The 25,758-nt window shown below is 37.9% G+C and overlaps 1 pseudogene; it reads right to left on the bottom strand.

Annotated features, from left to right (window-relative positions):
- The window catches only part of LOC123940729, a 128,434-nt pseudogene that overhangs the window by 37,312 nt on the left and 65,364 nt on the right, over positions 1-25,758 (bottom strand).

The following is a 25,758-nucleotide window of genomic DNA, read 5'->3' as shown; positions in this document are numbered from 1 at the left end:
AGAGAGTTTCAGTTGTGGAAGATGAAAAAGTTCTGGGGATGGATGGTGGTGATGGATGCACAAACAACCATGATGGGTACTTAACGCCAGAGAACTGAACACTTAAAGATAGTTACAATGATATAGTGCTGATAGTTCACACTTAAAGAGCAAAACAGAAAATTACCAACCAGGTGACATTGTCATGGACCTAGATTCCCCCTTGGAATATTTTCTGACAGAATTAAAACCAATTCAGATGGTTAACTGCACTCACCCAGACCTGCCAACTGACAGAAGATAAAGGCACAAATTCGTATAATATTAGTAGGGATGATTTAGAAGTTAGATGCTGACTTCCAAATGTCTCATGACTAGAGTTTATTGAATTCAACTTTTCATGAAAGGCCTGTTGTCTAGAGTACTAAAGAGAGGTCAGGCAAGAGAAGGGCAGCCTTGGGGGTTACCCCTGCAATAGGAAAGAGTGGTATGGAGAGGAGAGAAGCAAAAGAGCAAAGCAAGTCAGAGAAACAAGAAAACTGTGCCCTTAGAGATCAAGGGAGGACAGAAATTGAGGAAATGGAGGGTTAATTAACAGTATAAATGCTGTACAGAACAATCTGTACAAGAGTCTGTCAAAGAATACAAGGACTATGAAATCTGCTGGACATTGCAAAAAGTTTACAATCACTTTGGAAAACATGGTTTCGTAGACTGTTGCTGACAAGCATACACCACAGGAGTTTTCCACAGAGCAGATCATGAAGACAATGATGACTGACAACCTGGCTAAACAAAGGTAAAAACAGGCTACACCAAAGAGAGGAAAGATGGAGGGACCAATGCATACTTCTGAGTCTTATTCATAATGCAGGCTTTATCAGTGCTTTGAAAACCGTTTCAACAGCAATGAGAAGCTCAAAAAACCATCTATCACCTTACCTGGAAAAGGCACAAAAGCATGCCGCATGCAGACTGAAAATGGCATTCCTCTGTCTGGGGCTCTCTCTTCCATCTGTGCCTGCTATCCAGAGTTCAGGCCATGACTCTTTTTATCTCTTCCTCTGTCAGGCAAACAATATCAGCAGCTAGACATGAAGCAGTCTCAAATATATGAGAGAGGTCTCATTTTTCAGTGAAGTCAACAGTTTCATCTAGGAAACTTAAAAACCTTATCGTTTGAAACTCACTTTAAAACTTAACATAGATACTAGATTTTCTTTTTTAGCAAACATTCAATTAAACAAAATAAGGCATTTCTGGAACAGCTTCTGCCACAAACTGCTTCTGAAAAAAATAACTGACATTTAGCTCAAGTCAACAAATCTTTTTGACCGTATCTAACATAAATTATCTATGCTTTTCCTTCCCATCATGTGAATTTGGGGAAGACAGAGGGGGGAGAGTTTTGTGACATAGTTAAACTCTTCTCTGTAGCATTTGAGTTAGAAAAGCACATCGTGCTGATTATTTAATTAGTGGTCCAGGTTTTCAGTCTTTCACCATCAACTAGCTTTTTTGTAGACAGACTCAGGATTTTAAATGGATATTACCTAGAAATGTGTATGCCCAGAACAGAAAATTAAACTAACTTAATTATTTTATCCACTAGCCTTTGTTTTGAGGCTTTCATACTCACAAAAGTCTAGTAACACAAATACAGAGAAATAGCATCTACCTGTTCATGGGAAGTAGGGCTTGGGAAGGTGGACTCTCTCCTACTAGTGTTGTCATTTTGATCTCAAAATATCTTGGCACATTCTGAATACTTGGTTCTGTAAAGGTTATTCATCCTAAAATCAAAGAGAATGAAGACAGAAAATTGAGAGGTTTGAGGGGATCTGACATTTATTTTCACAGTAATTACATTTCTGAATTATGCATTTTCACCAATGCTAAACTAAATTTGTATTTAAATGTTTTTCATTATGTTCATGCATCTAATAAGGATAAAGTAAGTACAAGACCAATCCCAATGTAAGGGAATATATGCATCAACTGCAATAGAATGTTTTACATTAACCTAGCTCTCTAGAAAACAAGCCCATGATGAGAAGTAATTCGATAGGTTGAACTAGTTCTGTGCTAAAATGAATACCAGCTGTCAGCACTATATGAATGTTAGCAGGGGTATCAATGAGTAAAGACTACTCAAATGGATCTTAAGAAAAATGACTGTCAGAAACCTTCAAAACTCAGGAATGCACAAGACACAGAGAGAGGATCTGAAGCAGAAGAGCAATGGACTGCCTGAAAGGGATAACCCGAGGCCCAAGGGGCCAGCTAATCTGTAGAAGATGGAGTAGTGAGAAGTGATGACTAGAACATCACTTGCCAGACGTCACCTGGCCACTTTCCTTTATCACCATCCTCACTCAGCAAGAGAAGGTGGTAGCACTGACAAAGCTAGAGACTAGAATCAGGAGATTAATGAACTTTCTAGGAAAGAAAAAGCTCTATGTTTTAATGCTTATAGCCTTTATTCTCCCCTCCCCCCAAATATTTTACAGATTATTTATTTATTGGTTGAATTTTTCTGAAACACATAAGCATTATTCAAAGAGTCTGGGAAACTGATTTTGTTATTGCAGTTTTACAACACATATATAGCGACACGAAATCTTCTGTTTTATAATATACTCTTCATTGTAACGGCTCTCTACCAGCTAGTATATATAATTTCATCTTCTTTTGATGAGTCAGACATTTTAGGTACCTCAGATATTCTTTTTCTGAACATACCCCTGATATATGTCCTTGGTATTTAGCTTTTAAGAAAAACTAGTGCTCAATGAATGGTAGATATTAATATACTTATTACCATTAAATGTCCTCCTCAATGTTTATAAAACTAGCCGACAGCAGAAGGCGTTCAAGTCTCTTGTTGCCTCAGCACACTGTCTTGTTTTCTATAATAATATTTAATATTCAGGTCTATTTTTTGAATTAATGAGACCAACACTAGCAGACAAGATGGCAAAAATAAATTCTAAAACATGAATGTAGCGTCATGGAGATGAATTCTAATAATGAAATGGCTTTGCTTTGCTTAGGTAAGCTTATATTTCCAAAATATTCTTTCAATGTAGGCATAGTATGGTGAAAACCAATTAGAAAAAAAAAGGAATTGATTATTTTCTTTCTACTTTATAAGCAACAGATAAATGCGACACCTTTAGAAACTCTGGGCTGGTTTTGGTTTTTCACCAAGGATTTACTTTACTTAAGTTTACATCATTAGCATATATCTCAAAATGAAATTTAAACACCAACAGGGCAAGAAATGGCTATGGTGATCTAAGAGCTTAGCTAAATATGGAAGAAGGAAAAGAGTTTGTTTAGAACAGACAATAAACAGCACAGAAAAAACTCCTCCTGGTGCCTCCTTCTGTAATAATAGCAACAGCTGGTAAGGAGCCCGTACAAAGTGCTCTGCTCTATTCGAAACACTTGAAATGTATTAGCCTATTTAATCCTCAGCATGCCCTGGTGAAGTGAGACTATTATTACTGTGTTTTACACAGGAGGACATTCAGGCACAAAGCTACCTTGAGGTTACTCATACCCATCCCAAGAGTGCTACAGGATACCCAAAAGACTCTACAGCTCTTTCCTGGTTAAGTAAAATAAGACACTCATTTATTACACAGATGCTCTACAGCATGACCTAGATTCATCAGACTCTTGGGAGGTTCAGGAGACGGCCTGGGCTGAAATTCAGATGACTAACTCAAATAACTATTAATCTGAAGCGCAGTCTCAGACATTCTAGTTACTCTATATAGTACTTGAAAGCTGGAACTCTAACTAAATCTCAACTCTGCAAATAGTATCCATCTATATTCTGGATGTAGTATGCATTTCATAAATGTTTATGGAACTTCACAGAATCCAATGATCAACACTTGAATTCCTCGGTCATCAAAGCAAATATTATATACAAAAAGTTTTCTTTCAAAATTGAGTATTATCCATATTTAAGATTTCTCATTACCTGTAGTAGTGTGTGACTGTGATACAGGATAGATTCTTTCCATTCCAAGAAAAGGATTTAGACGCTTTCCCTGCTGCAGAGGAAAGACCACTTTGGCAATAGCATTAGAAATTCTTCTCCACTCTAATATCAAGCCTGGAAAATGATGTAGTCCCTTTAATTTATTTAAAACATCCTGCCAAAGAAATATAATGAAGTAAAATCAGATTCTTGTCCAAATTCCATACCAAACTAGACTCTCTCTTAGGTAAATAATATAATCTCAAAACTAAATTTGTTAACTCCTATATCTATAACTCAAAATTACTGTTTGGGTTTTTGCATCACCATAATGGTAAAACTATAGCAACTATAGATGGTAAAATGCAAATATGTTAATGCCAAATAATATCAATTTAGATTTACTTTAAAAAAAAAGTCAATGTCAGCTTAACAAGGTACTGTAACTGCCCAGTCTCACACCAGCCAAGAATCTGTATCATGTCTTTCCTTTGTTTATAGTTTCCTCCTCTATTCTCACGTGATTGGAAGTTTCTCATTTTTTTCCTTTTGCCCTAATACTTTGATCATTTCCACATCAAGAAAGTCAGAAGACATTCATCTTTAAAACTCTGAACTTTCTATGCTATAGAGTTTGAGTAAACTGTGAAGAAACAGGAACTTGTGAGGTTAGAGGGCAAGATGAAACAAAAAGTTTTGTTTTTGAAATGTGAATGAAACTGTGGAAACTTTCCTAGGGCAGATAAGTCATAGTTAATAACAGTAGGGTCAAAATGGCAACTGGAACTGCTCTTTCCTTGCCTGTTATGGTGATACTTTCTATCCTTATTATTTCATGAAAATTCATTCAGTAAAAACGTAACAATAAGCACTTTCTCTCTTCTCTCCTAAGCATACAGTTTCCATGGATTATAATTTACACTTTCACTTTGAAATTAGTAGACTAGATTCTTAAACTCATGGAAAATTTTTGCCCTATAATTTTGCCCTATAATTGAAAAATGTATATAATTTTGCCCTATAATTGAAAAAAAATGTTTATTTGTAATGGCTTGTTGTTTCTTTTTTAATTCTTCCACATCTTTGTTCATGTTCCTACACTATTCAAATTATATTACACTTGAAGTCCAAGAGTAGCAGATGTCAATAATTAAATAATGTCTGGGGGTCTGAGTTCATACACCATTATAGTATTTTAATGATAGGAAGGACGCAACTACTAAATCAGATTTTGGTCCAGATTTTCCATGATGGAATGTCTCTGCAGTTTTTGCAGGGAGCCGAAACACAAACTAATTTGTTTTTAATCTGGATACATTCAAACGATGGGCTATGCTGGGTCTTGACTTCATCAGCTTTCTTTCAAGACACCAGAGTGCTAAAAGTAAATCAAATTCTGCACTGCAACTGTCCCAAAGAGCACCTTACTAATGCTGAACTGTTTTCCCAGCTTTAGCTTGTGCCCATTGTCATTCCCTCTTCTGGTAGAACCCAAAGTTTTCTTGCTGCTTTGGTTTTTTACTTCTCCATTTGGTGGCAACTTCAATTCCAAAAATAAAACCTGCAAGAAATTAATGCTTCTTTAGTCAAGAATCAAATCACAAGCATTGTCATTCACAAAACATTTTTAAAAGTTATTTGAGAAAATTCATACAATTCAACACAGGTTGGGAGAACTTTTTATAACACATTAAATTACCACATTCAATAAATAATGACAATGAAAATTTGTATGTCAAGTAGGCAATCTATAACCTAATTTAGGCACTATAAGATTAATATCAATTAGAGGCTTTAAACAGTCAAGAACACAGGAATGTATACACTGTGTCCCCCCATATGGAGGGAATCAAGACCAGGCCTCTGGAGACAGATGCCTGAAAACCCCACCAAGGGTTAGGGTTAGGGACTAGAGATATGGCAGACCTGCTCTTTGGGTTCTGAGGCGAGCTACTGGGGTGTGGGGGGTGCTGAATTGAGGGCAGGGCTCAGGCTGAGTTTTATTTATCACTGAACAAGTGATAAATAAGCTATTGACATTGAGACTTTAGGTTTCTCTGAGGACAGTGAACTCTCCTAAATACCCTTTAATGTGATAACTAATCAACATGGTTGCTCGATCATTTAAGCCTCAGTGAGGTCAAACATGGGAGCCTTTGTGACTATTATATGATCACAAAAATCAGAGAACACTGAGGTAAAAAGAGATAGAAAAAGCCATCTACTTCCACCACAGTAAGGCTAGACCCTCTGAAACCCTGGACACAAACAGTCAGGGAAAGGTGGCCAACCCAATGCAGAAATCAATAATGACAGCTAGGGATGCTAATAAGGACCTACTGAAGAAACTAAGCGTACACAGGACAGGGATCCAGGTACTGGGGCAAAAGGAATATCCCATGTATACCTAAAATCACTAGCTCAATTTATACTAGCTCAATTTAAAACTCAAGGCTATTCAGAATACTATCTACTACTTCCATTCATTCATTTATATACCTTGAGTGGGCTTTGTGAACCTTGGATTATTTTCCCACTTAATAATCCTAAAAATTAAGAACATCTGCATTATATAAGAATCTTTATTGGCCACAAGTTGGGCAAGGGGTAGAAGGAAAGATAGGCCTGTTATCTGTTATCTGTATCTATCTGTTATTCTGTAGAATAACAGTGATGATAGAAACAAAGATCTGGTTCTAATTTTAAGTAGTAGGAATAACTGGAATCTTAGATATGAAAGATACTGAGGCTTGCTATGGATGTTAGTAACTATTTTTCCCAAGAATTGTGTTATATAGGGCTGCATGTGTAGGGATCAGGGTTGTCATACATAACAAATAAAATTACAAGATGCTTAGTTAAATTTTGAACTGCATGGGGCATACTTATATTAAAATATTGTTCATTGTTGGGGCGCCTGACTGGCTCAGTGGGTTAAAGCCTCTGCCTTCGGCTCAGGTCATGATCCCAGGGTCCTGGGATCGAGCCCCACATCAGGGCAGGACAAGGAGCCTGTTTCCTCCTCTCTCTATCTCTCTCTCTGCCTGCCCTCTGCCTACTTGTAATCTCTATCTGTCAAATAAAATAAATAAAATCTTTTAAAAAATTGTTCATTGTTTATCTGAAATTCAAATTTAGCTGCATGTCCTGTATTTTATCCAGGCAACTCTAGTACAGATATCAAAGAGTATATAAATGCCAGGAGAGTAAAGGGAATCAAATAATTGAAAAGGAAAATGAAACATTGTTTTTCAAATAGCAATAAATCAACAATCCCAGGAAGAGAGGCCTACCATAATTAGGACAACTCAAAGATCTCACCTTAATATTTATAAGCTCTTTATCTTAGATTTCTGTTTTTGGTGAAACCTTCAGAATTAATTGTGAAAACTTCATATAAATTACCTCTCCAATTCTCAATGAATACATCTGTGAAATGAGGGGGTCGAACTGGATGAGGGTAAGAGGCACTAATATTTATTGAGCACTTACTATATGTCAACCATCATGCTGGAAGCTTTAACATGTGTCATCTCATGTCATATGTACAATAATTCTGTGACATTTCTGAAAAGTTTACACCAGTTGGATAAACTTGCTTCAAGTTACATGACCATAATGTAGAAAAATTAAGAACTAGAACCCATAGTCTTCTAACTCAAACGTCATTTTTCTTTTTCTCTAATTCATGCTTCCCTCTAGACCAGGGATCAGCAAACTTTTCCCCCAAAGTTCCAAATAACACATATTTTCAGCTTTGCAAGTTTTACTGTCACAACTTCTCAGCTGTGCCACTACAGACCAAAAAGAGCCATAGACAGTAAGTAAATGAACAAGTATGGTTATGCTCCAATGAAATTTTATTTACAAAAACAGGTGGCAGAACAAATCTGGCCCACAAGCTGTAGTTTGCCGATCCCCACTCTAGGCCAGTGCCATCCAAAAGAACATTTTGCAATAATGAAAGCAAGGAGTCTGATGTGGGGCTCATCTCAGGACCCTGGTATCACAACCTGAATCAAAGACAGACGCATTAACTGATGCTTAACTGACTCTTAACTGATGCATCACCAGGTGTCCCAATTGATTCAAATTTAAATAGCTATAAGTGGCTAGTGGCTCCTGTATTGGACAGCATAGCTCTAGATGATTAGTACTATCCTGCCCAGTTCAAAGATTCCCCTTAAAATTACCAAGGATTAACAAGTCAATATGTGAAACTGTTAGATTACCTTTTAAAATGAAGACCTAAGAACAAGCCATTAACATCAAAGGCCTTTTATTCTGGCCCAGAGTTTGGTTTAGGTCTATGGCCTTAGTACCTGAATCACCAAGGGATGGATTCCTGCCTTTGCCCTACTTGTGCTGAAATCCAGAGATCCTCTGTTTTTCATAAGGTTCCTATGTAATTTTATGTGCAGTCAGTTGGGTATTGGTTGGGGAGTTCTGAGCTAAAGAACTTAAAAGAAAAAATTAAACAAAACAAACAAACAAAAAACAACAACAACAAAAAACAGCACTACTGAATTCCATACATATGTACCCTATAATTTGGAAAAACAAAATTCCTCATTTTTTAAAAAATGTAACACTGTGGCTTTTAAAAAAAAGACATTTTTTTATAGTCTACATAACATTTACTGAACATTTACTATGAGATGGGCATTATTCTAAGTGTTTTACATTCATCATTTATTCCTCACAACAATTCTATGAGGTATTCCTATCATAATAACCCAGTTTACTGATGTAGAAATTGAAATACAAAGAGTTGATGGATTGTTCCAGGTTATAGGGTTAGTAAATGGAGGAGATGGGATTCAAGCTCATGAAGTCTGGCTTGAAAGCCTATGGTCTTCACAACATGCTACATTACTGAATTGCATATACAAGACACCTGAACTTCAATGCTATCAAGTATAAGCACCCACCCTATATTTGTAACCCTTCCACGACAACCCAGCCATCCTTTGTGGACTGTGGTAGGGATAGGAAAGAATAGAACACCAACCTCTGAAAATAAAAAGAAGAATAAAGTGCGTCCAAATTTATGTTAAGTTTATAAAATCTTATTTAGGTTTTAAAAATCAAACAATCCCAAAAATCCTTTTTCAGTAACAATTGAGAAAAATATCTAATTTTATTGTCCAAAAAGGGATTTTAGGGTATGGAAGAGGTGAGAGTTCATGAAATTACTAACTTCATGGAGAAACAACTACATTATTATATAATAATCATTATGGATCTTTGTTCAACAAATATTTACTGAGTACCTCCTCTGTTCTAGGCAAATCTCATGGAGCATACATTCTAGGAGGCTTCTTTACTAACTTCTCATCTCATAAACACAGATATAACTCATAAATTAGAAGCTAGAATACTCTATCTCCAAAGCACTCTGATAACTAAAATTTTTTTGAACTGTGTTCTTCGGTATCTTCGGTGTTTAGGCAAACACATTTAGGAAATACACACACACACACACACACACACACAATTTTTAACTCTAAATTTCCCCATTCCTGTGATACAACCTCGGCGATGTCATCTAAACTGGTGAAGGAAAAACTGTGTCCAGCTAGTTGATTGGCCTGAATCTCAGATTGCATCCAGCTTGGCTTGCATTACGTGTTTCTGACTTTCACATTCTGTGGTACTAAAGCCAATTCCATTTAGCTTAGCAAGGCCAAGCAGTACCGAGAGGGCATTTCACTTTACAAAAAATATCTGGAAGAAAAAAAGAAAACTAAAACATTAATTCGCCAGTAAAGTGACTAGATCAACACTATCACCTAAACACACGGAATTTTTCTAGGCAAATTCAGAGATGCTACTCAAGTTATTCTTCATGATCCAGTCTCATGAGCAACACTCTCAGGCCAACAAGAAAAGGCATAAAAGTACTTCCTACTTTTCTACTTCAGCACTAGACTACTATGCTTGTCTACATAAAGAGCAGAAAAACTGGCAATCTTGTGACTAGTCTGGACTACAAGAAATTGCATTTCTCCCAAGATAATGAGTCTGCTTCTACTCTTGGCAAGAGCATGAAAACCAAATGTTACGTTGGTGGCTTTGGGAATGCAGAAGAAACAATAGAAATGACCACTGGGCTGCCATCTTCCAGCACCGCCCCCCCCCCCCCCCCCCCCCCCCCCGTCCTAACCCTTGACTCTCTCACCATAAGGAGGTATGCCCAGGTCACATCTCCACAAGTAACCTGATACCTATGCAAGAAACCGGAACATCAGGACTCCCCCAACCCTCCAATCCCCGAATACCATACCTTAAATGGCTGTGAAACTATTCCCTGTCTTAACCCAGATAAAAGACCCACTCAACCTCCTCCTGGTGTGACTTCCCTGACTGCCCTTTCCCGAGTCGTGGAACCTCGCCCAAGGGTGCCCACCTCCTCCCGGTGCGACTTTCCTGGCTCCCTTTCTCCTGAGCCCTGAAACTTCACTGGAGATTGCCTTTAATAAATCTTGCCTTGTGCCTACCTCACCTGGTGTCATGTTTATCTCGTCTGTAAAACCTTACACCAAACTTATTTGCTAAACTGATTACAGTGAGTTAATATCCTGAAATTATTTCCAATATTCCTGGTTCCATGGTATGCATGCTTGCACAAAGAACTAAAAATGGAGGTTTTTTAATTTTCCAATGCTCTTACCAAAGAATGAAGAGAAAGATTCCTAAAGTAAGAATCAGAGGATTTTTCTATCTGCTGCTACTTCTCAAAAGAGTAGTCATGCTTTTTAACACAATTAAGTTTGAATATTAAAAAATACAAAACAAAACATTTCCAAATATTTGAAATTGAAAACCAATCTTCTAAATAATTTATGAGTCAAATGTGTCATAACAAAAAATGTTAATAAGTATTTAAGATAAAATGAAAACATCACAAGTCAAAATTTGTAAGATATAATGCAAGTAGAGCTTTGAGGGAAATTTATAGCCTTTAATACCTCAATTAGAAAAGAAAAATGATTTGAAAACTAATGAACTTAGTGTCATACTTATAGATTTAGAAAAACGGATGCAAAATAAAGTCAGAACTAAAAATCAAAGGCAAAAGTTGGCTCTTTGGAAAGACTGAAAGATTGGATAAACGTCTAGTAAGATTAAACAACAAATATGGTGAAAGAAAAGACAATGTAACAGATAAAGCACAGATATATTAAAAAAAAATCAGCAATAACTACTGGGTATGTACCCTAAAGATACAAATGTAGTGATCCAAAGGGGGACGTGCACCCAAATGTTTATAGCAGCAATGTCCACAATAGCCAAACTACGGAAAGAACCCAGGTGTCCATCAATAGATAAATAGATAAAGAAGATGTGATATATATATATACATAATGGAATACTATGCAGCTGTCAAAAGAAATGAAATATTGCCATTTGCGACGACATGGAGGAACTAGAGGATATTATGCTTAGCAAAATAAGTCAATCAGAGAAAGACAATTATCATATGATCTCCCTGATATGAGGAAGTAGAGATACAATGTCAGGGTTTGGGGAGTAGGAAAATAATAAATGAAACAAGATGGGATCGGGAGGGAGACAAACCATAAGAGACTCTTAATCTCACAAAACAAACTGAGGGTTGCTGGGGGTAGGGGGGTTTGGGAGAGGGTGGTGGGGTTATGGACATTGGGGAGGATATGTGCTATGGTGAGTGCTGTGAAGTGTGTAAACCTGGCGATTCACAGACCTGTGCCCCTGGGGCTAATAATACATTATATGTTTATTAAAAAGTTTTAAAAATTATTATAAAAAATCGGCAATAACTTGATGATAAATTTGAAAATCTAGATGAAATGGATAATTCTAAAAATATAGTTCATTATAATAAAAATATATTATATAACAATAATATAATAAAAATATAGTTTACCAAACATAATTAAAGATATAATTGAATAATCTTACAGTTATTAAAGAAATCAAAGTATTAGCTAAAAATATTTCCACAAAGAAACAGTTTATACGTAAACGCTACCAAAATTTCAAGGAACAAACACATCATTTCTATGATATATAAACTCCTCCTCCAAAGGAAAAAAAGAGATTATACCTATCAACTCATCCCATGAAACTAGAATAACTTCTTTACCAAAAACAAAGCACAAGAAAGAAAAATTACAGCCATTTTATAACTGATGAATTGGCAAAGTTGAGACAATATGAATCAGCAAGATTTCTTTCACATTGCTGTTTAGAAAGTAAAGGTATAGATTATTTTGGAAAACAATTTAGCATAATCTTATAAAGTTGAATATTTCCATTCTTGTGACAGAGCAATTCCACACTCAAAAGAAATTCTTGCCCACATGTACCAGGAAGCATGTATATGTGTAAAAATATGTATACAGAACTACTTGTTATAGCAAAACAAAAAAACAAAAACAAGATAAAATAAAAATAGAAACAACCTGCTCATTCATTAACAGTAAAATGGACAAATAAATTTTGGCACACTCACACAGTCATATACAATAGAGCAGTGAAAATGAATAAATTATAGATTCTTGCAATAACATGCATGAATCTTACTAACATGGTACTGGGTAAGAAAAGGAAGTCCCAATGTGACATATGTTTTATAAAGCTCAAAAACAAGCAAAACTAATGATATATAATAAGATATTGTTTGGATATATTTTAGCATAAATGTATATGTAAAATTTATTAGCATATATATATGCTAAATTTTTTAAATTAAAAAATAAATAAAATTTAAAATAAAAAATAAGGGAATGATAAACATAAAAGTTGGGATGTACAAGAAAGGAGGACCACATAGGTAGACACAAATGTCTATTATTAAAGGTGTAAATTAACAGATATTACATATTAAAAAAATAACAAATAATAAGAGGACCATACAAGGACCAATGATGATAGTGTCATGATAAATAGCATGAAAGAAAGATGATGACACATACAAATCTGTATAGTTGAGATCCACTTTAAAAAAGAGAGAAACCAACTCACTCCATTCCTAGAATATCATCTATGTTCAAACCACTCTAGAAAGACCTAATTGATCCATGTGAAGTGAACAGGATATTTGATCCTGAGTCACATTAAGCAAAGTCACACTGTTATTAAAATTGAGTCACACCCAAAAAAAAATCAGCTCAGAGTGGGAGAAGTAAAGAAGTAAAGAATTTCTTTACTGGGTGGGCTGCCAGAACATATCCACCCAACAGGCAAGAAATGAGAAAAGAAAAAGATGAAGATTCTAGAGATCCTTCAAGCACATCCTGAAATAATCATTTTCAAAAAAAATTGACAATTGTTTATATTCTCTCTAAAAACTTTATCTCAATATACTTCAAATCTATGGACTCTATGAATAAGAAAGACTGCACTGTACAAGAATACATTTAGTAACTCCTGGTCACTCACTTTTGAAAATTTGCATTTAAAAAAGGAGCTTTCAAGGGACACTGAAACTGTAAAAGTTAAAAATAACAAATCTAGAGTGTTTCTTATACTTTTTTGGAAAGGTAAAACCATAATTTCCTTTTCCTATAGGTGAAAAATTGTCTTTAAGAGTGGAAAAGTTCCCTCCCAAAGATATTGAAAGCTTTTAATTTTGTTAATGGGCAACAAATGTTCATAAAAAGTTACAGACTAATCCATATCACCAGGACCAAATGTTAGATTCTAAGGGCAGACAAAGCTGACTGAGGGAAAGAGAGCCGTGTTCATTCGGCCTTAGCACCCATGAATGCAGAAAGTGTCTTGTGGCATATGTACCATATGCTCCAACTCCTTGGCCTGCCTACATTAGAGAAGCTGAGTTTGAAATATTTCAGTGTGTGTTCAAGAGCTGCTAATTAACATCACTTAAGCAAATCTCCTATGAACAAACAAATCAGTTTGATTTTTATATTATTCTACCCCAGTGATGCTGGGGAGAACATTACTATCAGCATGGAGGGCTTACACTAGTAGTAAAAATCATCATCATCATCATCATCATCATCATCACCTACCACAGTAATGAATGCCTAATCCAGCAAGCCCAGCATTAAGTTCTCTCTCATTTAATATTTATAACATTATAAGAAATAGATTTAAAGTGTGTCAATAACTTGCCCAAGGCCTCTCATTAATAAGTGATATAGCCCATATTTAACTTGGTCTGTGCAAATTCATCAATCTGTTATTTCTAGTATTAATCAGGTAATAAAGGTAATAAATTCACAGTTTAAATCTTCTCACAATGAAGTCGACTTTGTTCCATTTCATCATTTCTACCATAAGCATATGATATGCTCTCTGAAGTCAAGCTACTCACTCTGGGCTAACAGACTACACAATAAGCCCATGCTATTTATCATGACATAAAAATTCACATGAATATTCTTTGCTAGAGAAATAATGATTTATAGTTCTAAAAAGAAAATGGGTGACTTTTTAGATTCCATAACAGATTAGGTTTTAAGTGTGAATAAAAATCATTGGATAAAGTTTAAATATAAAATTAGCAATAAATGATAAAATGCCACAGTAGAGTCTGAGGTCTGCAAACTAGTGCCAAACCAGGACCAGATGCCTATTTATATAAATAAAGTTTTATCAGAATACTTAGTTTCATATTGTCTATGGCTGCTTTTGTGCTATTATGGCAGAGTTGAATATTTATGATTAAGACTGCCTGGGCCTCTACAGAAAGTTTGTTGAACCTGTCCTAGAAAACCCAAAAATAGAGTTGGCATTGGAAGTGTGATAAAGAGTGATAAAGATCTGTAATCAAAAGTGGCTAAATACAGAACTGTCACCAGTCTGTAACAGCATGAAAACGCCAACACGGTTGTTTTTACCTTGAAGGTTTTCCTTCTTCAACAAAGAATTGAGTTGATTCATAGTATTGAAGGTGAGAATGGACTCTACGGATGCTCTGTATCTCCCAGAATGTTCAGTGTTGACATTCAGCCCCAGACTCTGAATTCCTTGTCCAGTCTCTATCCCTTCCCGGAGGGAAAGCTCATGAGGAAGAAAACTGGAAACTACGCTGTGAAGAGTTGACTCCTTAGAATCTGTATCTAGTAACCAGCACACCACCTAAATGGGTGCAAAGACATTTGTACACACTTAAGTTAAAAGGGGAAAATGCTCATTTCTATTTTTTTTTTTTTTTAAAGATTTATTTATTTGACAGAGAGAGATCACGAGTAAGCAGAGAGGCAGGCAGAGAGAGAGGAGGAAGCAGGCTCCCCGCTGAGCAGAGAGCCCAATGTGGGGCTCGATCCCAGGACCCTGAGATCATGACCTGAGCTGAAGGCAGAGGCTTAACCCACTGAGCCATCCAGGTGCCCCGGAAAATGCTCATTTCTAATCTCACTCCTTTTCATTTAGTAATAATTCAGTGGTCTTCCCAGGAGAGAACAAAAGTATAACTGTAAATTGTACAGGGACTCATTTTTGGTACTAGTGAGAGCAGTTTTCAAAGAAAGAAAACTTCCAACTTTTCCATTACTACAGCCCTCCTGCTGATCTGGTTCTGAAATAGCCTTGAAATCCAAGTGCCTCTCAGATCATTAAAACCATATTTCTGAAAATGTAGATGGAATCGTCTCCACAAAGGCTGATTTTGGCTAAGCTACTATAATAAAAAATGGGCCTATACAAGTTTCAGGTTTTTAAAAATTCTTTCAACATCATAAAAAGTGATACCATTAAAACTTTATACCCCAAATTTTAGAAAGCCTCTAGGCTTTCCCCTCAGGATGAGGGCCTGCCAACAGGGCTATCTAACAAATCATTTGATTGCTAATTTTAACTTCCCTGCCAGATTAGAAAATCCGTAGTTTCTTGTGTGTGTGTGTGTGTGTGTGTGTGTATGACTTTTACTTCCTTTTCTTAAAAATTTAAATTGTTAATTAACATATACTATATTATTAGTTTCAGAGATAGAGTTCAGTGACTCATCAGTCTTATATAATACCAGTGCTCATTACATCACGTGACCTACTTAATATCCATCACTCAGTTACCCCATTGCCTGCTCCCCAGCAACCCTCCATTATTTCCTGTGATTAAGAGTCTCTTATGGTTTATCTCCTGTAGTTTCTAACACTAGGTTATCTAGCCAATCAAAACTGAATTAGAATAAGGAAACCTAAGCCGTTTTCATAATTCTGACAATTATATGACTCAATTACTTCTTCTGTACATTAAGAATGTAGTTTGATAGGGAAGTGTGATATTATGGATTGTAATAAGAAATATAATTTGGTCTTTGTCCCCATTTCTAGCCCTGAACTTCTAAAACCTTGGAAACTTCCTAAACTGTAAGATAAAGGCATCTTTTGTCCTGTTAATGAGGTGACTTTAGAAATGCCCCTAGGTTACCTAAGGGTGGGAGCTGGCTACCAGAAGAACCAATCCTGTGATTGGAGGGTTGGAACTTTCAGCCTGGCCCCTTGACCTGCTAGGAGGCCTGGAGGTTGAACTGATCACCTATGACCAATGATTTAATCAATTGTGCCTCTGTAATGAAGGTTCCATAAAATCCCAAAATGACAGTTTGGAGAGCTTCAAGGTTGATGAACACAGAGGTGCTGGCAAGAGTAGTGTGCCTAGGGGCACCTGGGTGGCTCAGTGAGTTAAGCCTCTGCCTTTGGCTCAGGTCATGATCTCAGGGTCCTGGGATCCAGCCCCGCATTGGGCTCCCTGCTCCGCAGACAGCCTGCTTCCCCCTCTCTCTGCCTGCTGCTCTGCCTACTTGTGATCTCTCTCTCTGTCAAATAAATAAATAAATTTTTTTAAAAGAGGGGGGGCCCAAACAAGACTGCTCTATTTACCATAATTTGGAGAAATTTAAAAAGCTTAAGGACATTAAGTTACAATGAGAAAACTGACCAATCAGTGGCTAGGCAGATTAATCAAGTTAAAGACTGACAAAAGGGCTGGGGTCCCTTGGCTCAACCCCTCCCTGGGGACCCAAAGCCTTTTAGCAACAGTAGGTAAAGCTGTCAGGGGGTAGAAAAGAGAAGTTCTCAGGACTCCTTGAAGGGAGATCTAAGAACCTTAGTACTAAAACCCATTGGTAAAGCCTTGACTTGGGCTACAGTTAGAATAAGAGAATTGCAAAAATTTAATGGTTGATAGGATTATGTAAACTGGAATGTTTAAGCAGGTATTGTGTAAAGAAGTTGTATCTCCTGGGGTGGCTAGGTAGCTTAGTCAGTTAAGTATCTGCCTTTGGCTCAGGTCATAATCCTAGGGTCCTGGGACCAAGCCCTGGCTTCCTGCTTCTCCCTTTCCTTCTGCTTCCCCACTTGTCATCAGGTGAGCACATGTGCTCTTTCTCTTTCAAATAAATAAAATCTTTGAAAAAAAGAAAAAGAAGTGCTATTGCTTTTACCTGAATATTTTATGGTGATAGTGTTATGTCTGCCTGGGGAACACTTTCTCTACCTACCTAGTTTTATAAAACCAAAACACATTGAAGAAGCCCTAATGGAGGTTACAGTTAGAAATGTAAAAGCTGGCAGAATGAAGGAAAAAGTCTGCAGGAGAACTGATATTGAGTCTTTGGGTCTTTACCTGATTGCATTTTAGGGATGGACATCATGTCTAACAGAGGAATATGTCCCATAATTAGTACTGTAAAACACAAGGTGTAAGGGCCTATTCAGCCAGAGCAGCCCCACCCTGGTTGAACTGCCATTTTGTTGTAAAACTTAAATTGACTTTGCCCCCCTCCCCAAACTTACTTAAAAACAAGTCCCGGAAACCAGTCCCAGGTAACAAAGTCCAAGTAAAAGGGTGGGTCAGGCCAGGTGGAGGTATTCAATCAGTGGGGGCGCATACTGTCTCCTAGTTATCAAGGAATATGGGCCCCGCCCTTTGGCCACCTTTTGGGCGTCAATTCTGAACAAGGTGATAGGCTGGTTCAAATGTCTACTAGGGTAAATTTTAATTCAATTGGTCACCTAGCATGACTGTGCAGCTTTCTCTGTGTGTTACAATTTCATTGACCACCTGTGTGTGGCCAGGCCCAACCACATGGCCTTTGCTCTATAAAAATTAGTCTGGGGGGAACCTGGGTGGCTCAATGGGTTAAAGCCTCTGTCTTCGGCTCAGGTCATGATCCCAGGGTCCTGGGATCGAGCCCCACATTGGGCTCTCTGCCCATCAGAGAGCCTGCTTCCTTTCCTCTCTCTCTGTCTGCCTCTCTGCCTACTTGTGATCTCTCTGTCAAATAAATAAATAAAATCTTAAAAAAAAAAAAAAAGTTAGTCTGGAAAGCAGGGAGAGTCGTCCTCTCTGTAAGGGGCGGCCCCGACCAGTCTGTTTGATGGTCGGTCTGATTCTTGATGCTTGGTGCGAAATAAAGCTTCGCTTGACTTTCGCTTTGTATCAGTCTTGCTCCTTTTATCACGGACCAATTATTGGGGTACCCATTTTGGGGGGGACCCAACAAAGGCATGTAAGTCCACCCTTCAAGCAATGTTAAATGCTCAGTGTGAACCAGTAAGATTGCTTGAGCCCACACAGTGTGGAATGAAGCTTGAGTGCTGGTAGCAACAGATTCTTTGTGCAATAGCCCTATGTGGAGACTGGGGCTAATGGCTGGAGCTTGGGTGCACCTCCCAAAAATGACTACGGGGACTTTAAACAAAAGGATTTCCATTTAAGGGTACTTATGGCCTTGCTATCTGATATTATTAATTGAAGTTATTCTTATGACTAAAGGATATACCATGACCTTGAAACCTGAAATACCTACCCAACACAGGTAATATCTGAGAAATGCTCTAATGGAGTTGGCAGTGCCCAGGAGAGTTCCATAATAAATTGGAAAAAGGTTATACAGGATCATGCTGCCTGGAGAATGCAAAGAAGAGATATTCAAGAGCAGGGAGCCTCTTTTTTCTTGGGCTTGACACTGGAATTGTGTGAGGAGCTGCTCCTGGATTCTTTTGTCAATGACTGTGCTCTATAAACAGCTCTTGACTGACATAAAGATGCTAGGTTTGTGGATGTCAGTTCCAAAGTGAATGGACAATACCCTGTTTTGGAAAGTCATCATCCTATTCAAAGAAGATAGAAACAGATCATCTTGGTGTGCTGTATTGCATGCTATTTTCCTAGCAGTGATGAAAGAATTGAACACCTGGGAAAAGGCCCTATGTTTCCACTGGCTCATGAATAATGCCTGATAGCCTGGCCAAAATGTCAGTCAGGATGACAATGGAGACCTCGCCTGCTAAACGGATGCTTCTGCAGAACACAGTCCTATGGAAATTTGAAGGGGTGCATTAAAGTAGAACACATTAATGCCACAGAACTCCCTTTCAGGTTAGGAAGGTGACTAAAATTATCAAGCAGATGTCCCTACATGCCCCTTTGAAATGGTTGCCTGGATCCATGAATGAGGGTCCATGAATGAGGGGAATGAGCACAGGGTTTGCTGTAGTAATGCAGAGATGGGCTGAATCTAGACATATTCCTCTTGCACCCTCTAAGGCACAAAAAGCTAAAACAAATTATTCTGTCAATAAGAGAGTCAGAGACTGCAGATGGTTATTTGACAGATTCCCCAGAAGGAAGGCCAGGAATATAGCTGTTAGGTGATACTAATGCTAGTAGCCCTGGGGAGGTACAAATAGGTCCAGATAGGAACAGACATTGACTCTGGACCATGCTTTGCTTTCCTGAGTGTAGGTACCAAAGTTCTGAGTGCTATAAAGGAACCAGAACAGAAGATACTGCACCAGTTTGGATGGCTGACCATCATTTCTTCAGACCAAAGAACACACTTAATAGCCCATAATGCTCAGCAAGGGGCAAAGAGATATCCTCAGTGCTAGTTTGATAGAGAATTGGAATGGACAGCTAAAATGGAGGAAGATAAAGACAGCAAGGGCTGGCATATAAGTCTTCATGAGTATGCGCTGCCATTCAACATGAACATGAATGGGGCTAAAGGTGTGCCACCACTGGATGCTTTTCTCTGTTTCGATCTGGGGAAGTAAGGATGGGGAAGATGTTGGTATACATTCATCCCCATATCACCTCAACTTTTTTCCTCCTAGCTGATGCAGGGGTCACAGGACCAGGACTACAAATATAAGGGAAGGAAATGGTGATTCCTAAGCAAGAAACCAGAATCATGCCAGATGGGGTAAAGGCACATCCTGCCCCATCAGGCCCTTCAGAATTCTAACACAAAGCATAGAAGCATAGAAGGAAAGCAAAGAAGGAAAAATGGTAGCTATGGGTAAAGAAATGAATAAATGGATTATGTAATGAAGAAAATCCAATATTACACCCCAAAAGAAGCTCTAAGCAAGAGATAATATTGTCTCTTAGCTCAATTATGTTAGATGCCTGAAAGGGTGAAGCCATATATTGCTGACACCCCTCTTGCTTTTGGAACCTGCTAAAATCAAATGGAAGCCTACAAACAGGAGATACATTTTCATATAATGATGATGCACTGGATAGTTAATAACTGAAATGGGATTCTGGTAATGTGCCAACTTCTTTTAACTTTTATTATTGTTTTGCTATAATACTCACATTATAACAATCGTGTTTGAAGACCAGGGGTGGACTGTGATTTTGTGACTTATAAGAAATATGTATTTGGTCCTCCTTCTCATTTCTGGCACAGAACTATAATCCTTGAAATTTGCTAAACTGAGAGACCTCCTCCCAAAAAAAAGAAAAGAAAAGATGTCTTTTGTTATGTTAATGAGGTGGCTTTTGGAATGCCTCTAGGTCACCTAAGGATGGGGGATGGTTGCTAGAAGAACCATCCCTGTGATTGGAGAGTTGGAACTTTCGGTCCCACCCTCCTGGGATGGGGGAGGGGCTGGTGGCTGCACCAATGGCCAATGATTTAATCAATCATGCCTATGTATGAAGTCTTCATAAAAATCCAAAAGGCAGGGGCGCCTGGGTGGCTCAGTGGGTTAAAGCCTCTGCCTTCGGCTCAGGTCATGATCTCAGGGTCCTGGGACCAAGCCCCGCATCAGGCTCTCCGCTCAGCAGGGAGCCTGCTTCCTCCTCTCTCTCTGCCTGCCTCTCTCTCTGCCTGCCTCTCTGCCTGCTTGTGATCTCTCTCTCTGTCAAATAAATTAAAAAAAAAAAATCCAAAAGGCAGAGTTTGGAGAGCTTCCAGGTCAGCAAATAAATGGAAATGCAGGGAGAGTGGTGTGTTTGGAGAGGATATAGAAGCTTCATGCCCCTTCTTACATATCTCTCCCTATTTATCTCATCATCTGGCTATTGATTCATATACCTTAATATCTTTTGTAAAAAAAAAAATATTCTAAGGAATAAACTGGTTTCATGAGTTCTGTGAGCCCCTTCAGCAAATTAATTGAACCCAAGGGGTGGGGGTGGTAGGAAACTTTGATTTATAGCTGATGGGTCAGAAGCACAGGTAACAACTGCATAGGTAGTGTCAGAATTGAGTTGAATTGTAGGATAATCAGCTGGTACCCAGGGAATTGTTAGAGGTGCGGGGACCTCCCCACCACCACATTAGAAATTGGTGATCAGAAACCTTTTAGAAAATATTGAATAAGGTAGTTTGATGTAAAAGTTGGCATGTATTTCTTATAAAAGTGAGATTTTAAAAACTAATAGATTATCTTCTTGCATCAAAAGTGTTATGGCTGATAAAACCAACTATGCAATGTTTCAAGTAGTTTATGCAAAAAGTGCTATAATAAATCTGAGATGGTATAGTATTTTGTTGTTGTTGTTTTTGTGGTTTTGGTATAGTAGTTTTAATGAGAAACTTGTATTACATATATTCTCATTTTGGACTCTGGAACACCAAAATTTTTTTGAGTTCTTTTGTTTAAATTCAACTAATTAACATATACTGTATTATTAGTTTCTGAGATAGAGTTCAGTGATTCATCAGTGTTATATAATACCCAGTGCTTACCCCATACCCTCCCCACCCAGCAATTCTCAGTTTGTTTCCTATGATTAAGAGTATCTTATGGTTTGTCTCCCTCTCTGATTTTGTATTGTTTTACTTTTCCCTCTCTTTCTCTATGATCCTGTTTTTTTTTTCTTGAATTCCACATGTGAGATCCTATGATAACTCTTAACTTATTTATACTCTCTTGTTCTATCCACATTGTTGCAAAGGCAAGATTTCATTTTTTTTTAAGGTTGAGTAATATGGAACATCAAAATTAAGTGACAACTTTTTATATTCAGGAAAGGTCAATTTAAAAACTGCACAGAATTTATCACATGTAAACCAAGCCTAGCCTGAACTACAGAAAAGGAAAATATCTTCAGTTTATCTGATACTGCCTTTGGAAATCCTTCCCCGAAAAAAGTTAAAGAAACGAAGAAATAATCAAGATTAGAGCAGAGATCAATGAGGTAGAAACCAGAGATACGGTAGAATGTATCAATGAAACTAGAAGCTGGTTTTTTGAAAGAATCAATAAGATCGACAAACCATTGGCCACACTAATCCAAAAGAAAAGAGAGAAAGCCCAAATTAATAAAATTATGAATGAAAAGGGAGAGATCACAACTAACACCAAGGAAATAGAAATAATCATCAGAAATTATTACCAACAGGGGCACCTGGGTGGCTCAGCGGGTTAAAGCCTCTGCCTTCAGCTCAGGTCATGATCCCAGGGTCCTGGGATTGAGCCCCGCATTGGGCTCTCTGTTTGGCTGGGAGCCTGCTTCCTCCTCTCTCTCTCTCTCTGCCTGCCTCTCTGCCTACTTGTGATCTCTATCTGTCAAATAAATAAAACTTTAAAAAAAAAAAAAAGAAATTATTACCAACAGTTATATGCCAATAAGCTAAGCAACCTAGATGAAATGGATGCATTCCTAGAAAGCTACAAACTCCCAAAATTGAACCAGGAAGAAATTGACAACCTGAATAGACCGATATCTAGTAATGAGATTGAAGCAGTGATCAAAAACCTCCCAAAAAACAAGAGCCCAGGACCTGATGGATTCCCTGGGGAATTCTACCAAACTTTCAAAGAAGAAATAACACCAATTCTCCTGAAGCTGTTCCAAAAAATTGAAGCAGAAGGAAAACTTCCAGACTCTTTTTATGAAGCCAGCATTACCCTGATCCCCAAACCAGGCAAAGACCCTACCAAAAAGGAGAATTTCAGACCAATATCACTGATGAATATGGATGCAAAGATTCTCAACAAGATCCTAGCAAACAGGATCCAGCAGCACATTAAAAAGATTATCCACCATGACCAGGTAGGATGCATCCCTGGGTTGCAAGGTTGGTTCAACATTCGCAAATCAATCAGTGTGATAGAACACATCAATAAGAGAAGAGAGAAGAACCACATGGTCCTCTCAATTGATGCAGAAAAAGCATTTGACAAAATCCAGCATCCGTTCCTGATGAAAACGCTTCAAAGTATAGGGATAGAGGGAACATTCCTGAACTTCATAAAATCTATCTATGAAAGACCCACAGCAAATATCATCCTCAATGGGAAAAAGCTTGCAGCCTTCCCGTTGAGATCAGGAACACGACAAGGATGCCCACTCTCACCACTCTTGTTCAACATAGTATTAGAAGTTCTAGCAACAGCAATCAGACAACAAAGAGAAATAAAAGGTATCCAAATTGGCAAGGAAGAAGTCAAACTCTCTCGCTTCGCAGATGACATGATTCTTTATATGGAAAACCCCAAAGACTCCACCCCCAAACTACTAGAACTCATACAGCAATTCAGTAACGTGGCAGGATACAAAGTCAATGTACAGAAATCAGTGGCTTTTTTATACACCAACAATGAAAATACAGAAAGGGAAATTAGAGAATCGATTCCATTTACTATAGCACCAAGAACCATAAGATACCTGGGCATAAACCTAACCAAAGAAGTAAAGGACCTATACTCGAGGAACTACAGAACACTCATGAAAGAAATTGAAGAAGACACAAAAAGATGGAAGACTGTTCCATGCTCTTGGATCGGAAGAATAAACATTGTTAAAATGTCTATACTGCCTAGAGCAATCTATACTTTTAATGCCATTCCGATCAAAATTCCACCGATATTTTTCAAAGAGCTGGAGCAAATAATCCTAAAATTTGTATGGAGCCAGAAGAGACCACGAATTGCTAAGGAAATGTTGAAAAACAAAAACAAAACTGGCAGCATCACGTTACCCGATTTCAAGCTTTACTACAAAGCTGTGATCACCAAGACAGCGTGGTACTGGCATAAAAACAGACACATAGACCAGTGGAACAGAGTGGAGAGCCCAGATATGGACCCTCAACTCTATGGTCAAATAATCTTCGACAAAACAGGAAAAAATATTCAATGGAAAAAAGACAGTCTCTTCAATAAATGGTGCTGGGAAAACTGGACAGCGATATGTAGAAGAATGAAACTCGACCATTCTCTTACACCGTACACAAAGATAAACTCGAAATGGATAAAAGACCTCAACGTGAGACAGGAATCTATCAGAATCCTAGAGGAGAACATAGGCAGTAACCTCTTCGATATCAGCCACAGCAACTTTTTTCAAGATATGTCTCCAAAGGCCAAGGAAACAAAAGCAAAAATGAACTTTTGGGACTTCCTCAAGATCAAAAGCTTCTGCACAGCAAAGGAAACAGTCAACAAAACAAAGAGGCAACCCACGGAATGGGAGAAGATATTTGCAAATGACAGTACAGACAAAAGGTTGATATCCAGGATCTATAAAGAACTTCTCAAACTCAACACACACAAAACAGAGAATCATATCAAAGAATGGGCAGAAGATATGAACAGACACTTCTCCAACGAAGACATACAAATGGCTATCAGACACATGAAAAAATGTTCATCATCACTAGCCATCAGGGAGATTCAAATTAAAACCACATTGAGATACCACCTGACACCAGTTAGAATGGCCAAAATTAGCAAGACAGGAAACAACGTGTGTTGGAGAGGATGTGGAGAAAGAGGAACCCTCTTACACTGTTGGTGGGAATGCAAGTTAGTGCAGCCACTTTGGAGAACAGTGTGGAGATTCCTGAAGAAATTAAAAATAGAGCTTCCCTATGACCCTGCAATTGCACTGCTGGGTATTTACCCCAAAGATACAGATGTAGTGAAAAGAAGGGCCATTTGTACCCCAATGTTTATTGCAGCAATGGCTACGGTCGCCAAACTGTGGAAAGAACCAAGATGCCCTTCAACGGATGAATGGATAAGGAAGATGTGGTCCATATACACAATGGAGTATTATGCCTCCATCAGAAAGGACGAATACCCAACTTTTGTAGCAACATGGACAGGACTGGAAGAAATTATGCTGAGCGAAATAAGTCAAGCAGAGAGAGTCAAGTATCATATGGTCTCACTTATTTGTGGAGCATAACAAATAACATGGAGGACATGGGGAGATGGAGAGGAGAGGGAGTTGAGGGAAACTGGAAGGGGAGATGAACCATGAGAGACTATGGACTCTGAAAAACAACTAGAGGGTTATGAAGGGGCGGCGGGGGGGTGGGGGGGTTGGGAGGTTGAGGGACCAGGTGGTGGGTAATGGGGAGGGCACGTACTGCATGGAGCACTGGGTGTGATGCCAAAACAATGAACACTGTTATGCTGTAAATAAACAAATAAAAATAAATAAATTAAAAAAAAAAAGAAACGAAGAAATCAAAATTTATCGCATTATTGATTATACTGCTAATAACAACCAAGTAATTTCATATATCAATTCAAAATTAATATTCCATATGCCTCATGTATCCAGTATCAACAGGAGGA

This window comes from Meles meles, chromosome 4, assembly GCF_922984935.1.
Source record: "Meles meles chromosome 4, mMelMel3.1 paternal haplotype, whole genome shotgun sequence".
Taxonomy (NCBI): domain Eukaryota; kingdom Metazoa; phylum Chordata; class Mammalia; order Carnivora; family Mustelidae; genus Meles; species Meles meles.
Note: the sequence above shows the minus strand (reverse complement) of the source record. Positions and strands in the feature narration are given on the sequence as shown.